This window comes from Daktulosphaira vitifoliae, unplaced genomic scaffold, assembly GCF_025091365.1.
Source record: "Daktulosphaira vitifoliae isolate Bord-2020 unplaced genomic scaffold, ASM2509136v1 Scaffold_2, whole genome shotgun sequence".
NCBI lineage: Eukaryota > Metazoa > Arthropoda > Insecta > Hemiptera > Phylloxeridae > Daktulosphaira > Daktulosphaira vitifoliae.
The window spans coordinates 27,287,295-27,298,538 of NW_026099573.1; positions in this window are offsets into that span (position 1 = coordinate 27,287,295).

Consider the following 11,244-nt stretch of genomic DNA (forward strand, 5'->3'; position numbering starts at 1 on the left):
AATAGACTATATTGTATTTTTGTAATAATAGCTTAAGAAATTCATAGTTAAACCAAACATTACAAAAATGCTTTGTTTTCAAAATATTTAAAAGAGAAAAGCAAAAGACAAAAGAGAGAAGAAAAAAAAACTAACAATATAACAGTAGTAAGAAATTATGTTTGATATTTAGGAGGTATTGGAGGTGGTAAACCCATGACGTCTACTTTTATAAACATTGGATAAATTTTGTAAATTGAGAAAGCCATGACCAAAGTTAATAATGACAGCCAAGAGATATAAATAATGTCTCCTAAAAAATTGTCTATAAGTGGAATAGAAAAAGATTTTAACATAATATCTTTAAAATATTCATCAGAGTTAATTTGTTTGGTTATATGAAAGTTTGGCACCACCGAGGTCCAATTTTTATTAAGGATTTCTGAAATATTGTTAAAATAAAATTTTTCTATTGCTTCCGGGTCATCATGTTTAATTTTTAGTGATTTAATATTGGTCCAAGAAATAGGCAATATTCTTAATATTTTTAGAGTATTTTTGTTAATTTTTTCACAAGGGTACATTTTAGGGATTAAAATATTATTATTTCTTATTAATTCTTGTTCACAAGACAATGTTATCTTAATTAAACCCGGGTAATCATAGTTTATATCTAATTCTGTTTCAGTATAATTGTTGTCATTAAAAGTTCTGACTTTCAGATTAGGTTGAGGATTAGTTATAACAAAACTATTTACTCCTATTTGTTTGATAATAATATAGTCATTTTCTATGTGTTTAATACATTGAAAATAACAGACTTGATTGATTTGTTCTAATGGTAAATTTTTGTAAATCGCCTCCACACATCTTGGTGAGAGTGTTACGTCAGCGGAAAATTTTGGAATAAAGCATAAATCAGTAACCGGAGGATCGCAATGTTGTAACCCGACACCAGAAACAACTCTATGTTCATCGTTAAACTCATTAACTGCAATGTAAGTTTTTTCCGAAAAGATTAGACAAATGGAATCATGGAATTTGAAATGAGCGGGTATATATTGAAAAAGTTTCCACATTGAATTACTCTCTTTGATGGGAATTTTTATTTTTAGTAATATTTGGGTTTCCGAAAACTGACATTCAGCAATAGGTAAATTGTAATAAGAATGTAAATTTTTTATTGGAATAACTAATTCATAACCGTCTTTATTTATTGTTTTCTGTAATTTCAATAAATCTTTGTAAAGTATATCAGTAGATAATACTCTTGGTGGAATTTTGTTATTTTTACAATGTAAATGTGCATTAGACATTCTTTCATAATCAATTAATTTAGAAAAAACAGACATTATAGTAAAAAGTATTTCTTGTATGCCTTGAATTGAATTATTTAAGTTATTGTCTTCCAACATTGCATTATTTCTATTTTCATCATTAATTTTTTGAAACGCCGTTTTTAATAATTCGATCTTAATGTTAGTATTAGAAGTATAATTATTAAGTTGTGAAGTGATATCATTAAGGTCTTTGTGGTCAGAAGTAAAAACATCTTTTAATTTATTAAATTGATCTTTTAAAATTTGTTCATTAGAATAAAAGTTTTTTAGTTGTTTTTCGGTAGCAACATTACAACAAAAATGAAACCCATTACCCAAAAATTGAATGCCCCTTTTTGATCTTTTATTGAAATTGAAATCATTAAGATCCAATTGATTTTCCCACATATTTTTGTTAATATTTTTTAGTATAACTAAAGATTGGTTAATAATATTGCAATAATTAGTATCTTTGTTTTTACAATAGCCTTCTACAGCTAATGACTCACCCACGTTTGTTTTTTCTTTTTCTAAAATAATCTGAGTATAAGTTAATGGAATACTTTTATCATACATCATTGCCTCTTGTATCTCGTTAAAGAAAGCACCCGAAGATACTGATACCTTAATTCTCTCCATAAATATATTTTGGCAAGTTATAAGTAACATTCCCCAGCAAAACCACATTCTAAAAATTAAATAAAAGAACATCATATTAAGTTAAATTTGGTATTAAAAATTTTTCTCCTAAATTAACTATTGCAAAATTGAAGAGACACCTAGTCATGGCTACGTCAACTTCAGGTATATGAGGTAGACCATGCTTTTTATCACATATTATTCTATGTGCCTCTTCTAATTTAAGTAGGTGCCCATTTTTTTTAAAATAACCCAAATCAGAGCACGAGACTCTTAATCTCGGGGTCGTGGGTTCGAGCCCCACGTTGGGCGCCACTTTGTTGTATTTATATATGTAGAACAATCTTTTGTTCTAACTTATTTTTTTAGTAGTTCAATAATAACGCAAAATGTAGTTAATAAAGATATAATCAATCAAAATAAAAACATATAAAATATTGATACACTTAAAAAACGGATAAATAAATAATACACAAAATAAAAACTTAAAGTCACAAACGTACCACACGGAAAGAGATTACCTTCGGTACTCCCGAGGTCTTCTCTTCCTCCTTTTTAATTCATTCCGTTTCATCTTATATACTAAAATATTTTGTTTGTCTTTTATAAAATTCATATAGTAATCATTTTCGAAAAGGTTTATAAATATTTACTTCCTGATCTAGTAACAATAATTCTGGGAATTACAATTAATCCAAACATTACAAAAGTGTTCTACTTTTAGGTTTACAAATAATAGACTATATTATATTTTAGTAATAATAGATCAAGAGATTCATAATGCCATAATTTTCAAAAATGTTTATAAATATTTACTTCTTGGTTTAGTAACAAAGATTTGGGGAATTATAATTAATCTAAACATTACCTAAGTGTTCTACTTCTAGGTTTACAAATAATAGACTATATTGTATTTTTGTAATAATAGCTTAAGAAATTCATAGTTAAACCAAACATTACAAAAATGCTTTGTTTTCAGTTTTATAAAATAATGACCTATATTACACTTCTATAAATATTCGATCTTTCAAGATGATAATCATGTGAATTTTGGTATATATGATAAATTGCATTATTTAAATAATGCTAAGATAAAAATGAGATTTTCGGTGGTAATTATTTAATACAAGTACCTTAAATTCAGCATAGTTTTTTTGAAAATCCTATCATTTATCAAAATACTGAGAGGGGGGAATTCATCATATCATATTCTCTTATTATTAATTTTAAAGTGAAAACTTAAAATTTCAACTGTCCTTTATAAAACAAATATAACTTTATTATGAGGTTTGAGAGGTATTTTTCAAAGTTATGGACACTAATAGCTTTTATTAGACACATTTTGTGCTTTTTGACACATATTTGAGCAAAATCGGTTTAGTAATTATAATTTAGTAAAATTATCAATGATTGTAGATATACTGGATATACACACCATTGATTTGAATAAATCAGAAACTTGTTTGTATTAATTTTCATATGTAAAGTTGTTTCCCAAAGTGTATAAGTGTGTTGTGTGATACAGTTGAAATTTATATTTATTTTTATATATTTAGTAGGATGTGTGGTTTTGTTGTTCATGACATATTCGTGATTTGATATGGTATCCAGTATTTCGTTTATTTGATGATTTTGTAAATAATTTAGTACTAATAAAATCTTGAGTAATAACGTTGTTTGTATTAGTGGAAATTTTTTGTTATCGTTTATAAAAACAAAAAGAAATGTTTGTATGATTCGAGTTTCGTAGATATTAATATCGAGATGTAGGATAATTTCCCAAAGATAATCATAAAAATGTATTATTTAAAACTGGAAAATCGTGATATCATTTTTAAATTTGTTATTACAAAAAAATTGAAGTACATAATAAGACTAGAAATTGCAGCTAAAGTTGTAGCAATGTTACTAGCAGATGTTTGCTGGGTATTTAGCTGTTGTCAGACATCACTCGTAATAAACAAAAAGTAAAAATACCGGTGATTGTAGAGTATTTTAGAAGTGGTTCGTATACGGTCATCGACAATAATAGAATTAAAGTGAAAAGATTTCGGGGTGTGTGTGCCTAAAGGAGTACGACTGATTTATGTAAATACAAGATAAAGAAGTAATGAAAGGTTACTACTTAGCTCTATCACAAAAATATCATAATCACAAATTTGTAAAAATGTTTTTTTCTGTAATTATTTTAGTCAGTTCACTTCCGACGTCCTATTCTACTCTAATTGTTTATTGCTTAAAATACTTCGGTGAAGGTATTATTATAGATTTATTATACATATAAATATTTGCACTTGCCTCTAATTATTCTGGTCAGACAAATATTCGGTTGCGATGATTATTGTAGTTGATGTCATTATTAGCGATATTTACACATGTACGTCCGTGTACGCACTTAAAACTAACGCGACTTTCATTACTATATTAAGTCGCGTGTAACTATTTCTCCAGTCAACTATATATTAAATCTACCCAAGGTTAAAATCGAATTTAATATCGTCTTGAGATTTTATGTATATATTGTAACTGGTTGGTCGATAAGTGGAGTGACACTTTGGAGAACGCTTATGGTAATTAAAACTTTGATTGTGATATTATTGTGCTAGCAATCTGGCTGGACAGGTTATGGCCTTTCAATGAGACACAATGCAATCTAGTCATGAAGTACTTCTATGTATACTATACGACAGGTAGATAGTAATGAGCCGATAACAATACGTGTGATTACGTCCAAGATTGCGACGATATTTGATCTCCTTGGTTTGGTAGGACCAGTTATTATGAAGATCAAGTTGTTAGGACAAAGTTCGTGACTTATAAAGGCTGTATGATAATTTACTTGAAAATATTAGTGAACAATGGAGACAAAATCGAGTACAATTAACGTTATTAACACAACATAATTGTTATACCACATAAAGTACTAGGCTCCCGCAAAATAATTAACATAGAACTCGGATTGGTTAACCGACGTATCGAAATCCGCATACGGACCATGTTTATATTTAAGAAGTATAGATTACGATGGTAAAATCATCGTTCGCTTGATCTGTGCAAAATCTAAAGTTGTGCCATCAAAGGTTGTTTCGTTGCCACGGCTTGAGTTCTTCTATTAGCTAAATTAGCTAATCAAGTCGGACCAAAGTTAAAATTAGAAACAAATCGTCGTTGGTTTGTAGTATCACATTTTAATATATGTAATAATTAATACTTATATTTAAAAAAATATATCTTCAAATCAGTGTTCCCCCGTGGATAAGATGAGTAATAAAGTAATACCCTTACACACCCTCTTACGCATTCTTTTAACATTACTCATTTAATTTCTCTTAATATATTAATTTTTATATGAATGGTTTTTTTCGCTTTTGTTAGTTACAAACGTATCTTAATTTATCTGTTACAAAATTATTTTTATGTTTTTTCTTATGTCTTATAGGGTTTTCAACTTTATTTTTTTTAAAGGAAACATACATATTTTACTAGCTTATAAAATATAAAATTTTTATGTTAAAAAATCACATTTTTTCATTATCTTTAGTTACACATTATTCTTGAATTTTTAACTATGTAATACTTTTTAGGTTCATCCCTTATGCCTTGGAAGGGGGTCAACTTTGTTTTTTTAAATGGTTACATATATTTTTAATTTAATAAAATGTTTTAGTTTTTAATTTTATAGTAAATGGCGTTTGAATTTTTAATATAACTTTATTAGCTTATGTAGTATCACACTTTAATACATGTAATAATTAATACTTATATTTAATAAAATATATCACCAAATCAGTGTTTCCCCGTGGATAAGATGAATAATAAAATAATACCCTTACACAAGATTTAATCTCCCTCTTACGCATTCCATAAAACGCCCACGTAAAAGATTCTATCACATTAACCAATCAAATACAGCAAAAAATATTTCAAGAATCTCACCAGAGATCGCTAAACCAGTTTTGCGGGCTATAAAAAGGCCATTTTCCCCAAATTCGGGCGGTTCCTTTACGGGTTTCGCTTCTCTTACAGTGGTTCTTTTGCTGCGTGATTCTTTCACAGTTTCTGAACATCCCTCAAGCGGACACTGGGACGCCTTACCATTCTATCTCTGCATCTCTACGGCTCTCTAGAATTCTCAACCAAGATACAAAAAGTGAATGTGCGTGAGTTTATGTTTCATTCTTAGTTACAATTCTATATAAAATCAGCACTATTCTTACCCTCTTTCGTAATTACTGAAAATATTATACATCTTATTTTCGGTCGAATACTTTTGGTGTCATAAATATTCTAACACATATAAAATATTGGTGTTTATTTATTTCTTTTTGTCTACATTTATATATATACATATATATATATATATATATATAAGCATACTAAATGGTTACACGACTAGATTGCATTGTTAATACTCATACTAATTATAAGTATTCTTTAAAGTGTCTCTCCACTTATCGACTAGCTAGTCTGATCTCTGTCACAGTGCGGGCAATCGGAGTGTAGGACACTTATATAATTTATAACGCATTATTTATTAATATTATTTTGTAATATACATTAGACATTCTAAGGTACTTAATTTGATTGAATTGTATCTATTACTTATTGAAGGGCCACAACCTGGCTGGACAGGGTAATAGTACAATAATATCATAATTAGAATTTTAGTTAATCATAAGATTTCTTCAAAGTGTCTCTCCATTTATCGACCAGCCAGTCTGATCTCTGCCACAGTGCGGGCAATCGGAGTGTAGGACACTAACATAACTTATCGTGCATAAATCTATAGTACAGTCGCATCTAACCTAGGTCGTCCTACAGGTGATTGAAAAGAAGTAGGCCACATATCATAAGGTTCTTTGCATAAAGACAAAGATATTATTTGAGATCTCGCGTTGGTATATCCAGCTACGAAATACAAATAAATCAGAGTCGAAATATTATACTAAAAACTAATATTTTACTAATATATATTTATAACTAACATCATACTAAACAACTAAAAGTGTCTCTCCACTTATCGACCAGCTAGTCTGATCTATGCCACAGTGCCGGTGATCGGAGTGTAGGACACTAGTATANACACTAGTATAATCTATTGTGCGAAGAACCGAAATTGAGCTCACATCTACCCTAGATCACTCTTTGGACGACTGAAAAGAAGTAGGCCACTTGGAAATAGTTTGTTGCACAGGACAGTTATGTTGTTTAGAAGTTCTTTATTTGCTTTATAAATTATTAAATAATAAATATATTAAGGTAAAACACCATATACAAGGTTAAGGACTATACTACATAAATATACAAAAGGTTTTTACAAAAAACAGAGTTATAATAAACTTAGATTTCACCTTGGGTAGATTTGATATAGAATTGTACTAGAAAAGTAGTTACACGCGATTTAATAATAATATAAACCGTATAAATATAATTGCGTACATTAATGCGTATACGTATATACATCGATAATTGTTACATCAACAACATCCGTCATCTCAAGAGAATATCTGCCTTATCAGGATAATTAGAGGTAAGTGAAACATTTGTTTATATAATAAGTCTATAATAAATCCTTTACTGAAGAATTTTTAGTAATAAACAATTAGAACAAGATAGGTCATTAAGAATAAACTAAAATATTTTTATAAAGAAATACGATACTTGTGACTCGCCGGAAATTAGTGTACATGTTTCTGTGCAGGAGCAGGTAGTGACCCTTCTTTGTAATTCCATCTTATTCATACATTAGACATCTTTACGCAAGCATACATACACCCCGAGATCCCTTTCTATTTCATTTTATTATAGTCACTGCCCGGTATCCATAGCCACTTTTACTTTCCATTGCTGCCCATCCTTTTTACACTACGCCCGCTACGATTATTATTTCCTCATTGGCCACCTGTGTTACATTTCGTTACATTACTTTTCTTTCACATCGAACTCCACAATCCAACACGCCACATTACCTTTTTACTTTTTTTTGTTTATTACAGGTTTTGGAAGTGATTTGAGCGTTAATTTAGTGTGGATAGCGTCACCATCTACGCATTGGAAAACTTTTGTGGTTTTAGTTAAAAACATTTTTTTAAAAGAAGCATACATTTTAAATAAGATTAATTTTCTATACTTTGTCAATTAGATTTATATAATATTTATGAAAATCTGTTTAGTCCCCTTGTAAGGTATTTTAAAATAAAATAAAATACAAAACCCAGAATTTAAACACTTTATAGCATATTTTTGAATGCGGTGACTGTTTTCATCATAAAGACAAGTTCAGAGGTCAATTTTTTTTTTCAAAATAAATTATATTATATAAGCTTTATTTAAGGTATACATAAAAGTATATTTTCGACTAGATACAATTTATAATCTTTTGACGTATTGTTCATCATAATCGGTCTAGTGAGAGCTGTGATTGAGCGTTAACAGACACAAATAAAGAAAAAAAAACTCATAATAGTAAAATTAATACCTTTTCAGCTTCATATCGAAGCTAAAATATTATGAAGAATTGTTTAATATAATTATTATTTTAACAGAAATCGAGGGGCTAATAATAAACGAATCACTCAAACAACATACAATAACTTTTTATAATTTTCTAGTAAAATGTACAATACTAAATTTAATTACTATAATACTTACTATATAATATGACCATTTAAAATTTATGATTTAAAAATAAAATCCAAATTTAAGGGTTATTGTAAAAAATTTTGTACCACAAAAGATTACATTAAATTTTACTAAAACTTTTTAACAAACTTGGAATTTTTTTACATAGAACAGTAACATGTTACACTTTAGATTAAATCTATGAGATTAAATAACATTACAAATAATCTAGCTACAATAACAGAATTTTTTTCAAAAAATGAACTAAATTCATTTAAATTTCCTATTTTACTAATTAATATATGTTTGGCAATATAGATGATAAAAATACAAAACCAACCAATTGTAGACATTCAAGTTAAAATTGAAATAAAAATATACTCATTACTATTAGGATTTCATTTATTATATACATTTGAACTAATGATTTTACCTGATAAAACTTTTAAAATCACAATCACGATAAGCATCAACAGCGTTTTTAACTAATAAATATTCTTTTGTTTATTCAAACAAAAGAAATTTTCGTGTTTCACAAACATATCGAAAGTTACATGAAATAAATTTTTAATGTATAGTGAAATATAAAAAACTTTTTGAACGATCATGTAGGAAATTACAAATTTAGAATTAACACAAATTTTGGATGTATCAATTCAATAGAAGATTTGAAAATAAATACGAATTAGGTTATATACACTAACTCGTATTCGAAAAATTGATAAACTAGAATCGTAGAACTTTCATTTTATTTTCTATCAAAGTATTGTATATCAAAGTAACTTATAATTTAATAAGAAAATAAAAAACTGTTTTATATTTTTCAAAATGTTATATTATTACAAGTAGCGCATTTTAAACGCTACCATTATCTACCTGTGTTTATAGTCCCACTTATTTTAAATATGTTTATTATCTCAAGAAATCGAAATTTTAAAGTGATGTAAAACGAATAAATTTAAATAAAAAATTCAAACTATTAATTAAAAATATATTTTTCTACCCTTATAAGGCATATTGGATGGACCTAAAAATTATCTAACAATAATAAGTGTAAAATCATATGTAACAAAAACTCCAAAAAATTTTTTTTATTTTGAGAAATATTTACTGGCTAATTAAAAAAAAAAATACGCTGTATAAGTATTTTTGTACATCTGTCAATTTTTCTCGTACGTATAGTAAAGCCGTCATAACACGATGCTCTTTGACCTTCACGATATATTTTAACGTGTATGTTACTCTATCGTCCTTTGATTCTTACACACCTTATTCCATTATCTTTTTAGTTCTCACCGTCTTATCATTTTCTTCATCTATACATCGACTACATAATTGCTCTTCGCATTCAGCTTTGCCACTAAGCTTTGTTCGACCCTTCATCCAACGTTTTGTCCGTTCATATATCCTTAGCCTCGATCGGCTCAACTCCAATCTATTTACAGAGCCAATTCGATGAGTATTATTTAAAGTTTTCTTGTAGTTTGTCTAATTTAAATGATTAATTGTATTTTTTGCGCTATTGTGACATTTAGTAATAAGTGTACCCCCATCTACATTACATGTACTATAGCAACTGTAATGTTTAGAATAGTAATTTCTTGTATTTTTAAAAGGAAATGTGGGTATATTTCATTATTAAGTATCTTATACAGTCTATTCTCCTTACCCTATTCATTCGCACAAATCTTTTTATCATCTCAGATTATATACATAATATAGTTTATGCAATAATAACTAACAATGTTTTTAAATTCAATTAATTTTTTAATGTTATATTAATATTAGTTTTTGTTATAATATTTTAATATAGATACTAGTTTAAGTAAGTAATAGTATCCGACACGTTTTGAAAAAAAAAATAGTGTAGCATATGTGAGATTTAGTACATTCATATATTATGGATTTTATTTTAATTTACAATAAAATGTAAATCCAACATCAGTTAAAATTAATAACAATTAATTATAACATATACCATTTGGTAGCTCTTTTCTTTCAAATGATATAATGTTGAAATGTTGAATAGAGTTCAGTTCAATTCAAATTAACTTAATAATCAATTTATTTGTTTTTTTTTATAGCTTCAATACGTGGTTGAGAAGTTATTGGTTTACTCTACAGTGTATATAATTTTTGTACGTAATCATAATATTTCTAAAACAGCCAATAACGATGTTATAGTATTTCGCTTTCTATTAAAATAACTTTATGAAAATTGGACGGAATGTGGAAAATTTTTAGTTTATTCTTTAAACATTTGTCTTGCTAACGCATGCTTTTTGAAAAATCTAACTACTAAACAAAGGTTTCTCAGTGACTTAAAAATCATCAATATTTTTTTTTTGTCTTGTAATTTATGAAATGTAATATTTTTGGATATTTATCTTTTTACGATGATTGAGAGGAATTTTTAAAGTTATGGCATTAACTTTCATTCGATACATTTTGTGTTCTTTTAACGTATCGTCGGGCAATATTGGTCTACTAAGAGCAGAGTAATCGTATGTATGAACACAAAAAAAAAAAAAAAAACACGACAGAGCAAAAGCAAAAGCTTCTCAACTGCGCATCAAAGCACGTATAATATCCTATTAACCAATATTTAATTATGTTAGTACTAAATATTGCAGCTAAGTTATAGTAACTTTACGTAATTATTATTTATAACTTATTTGCTCAAATT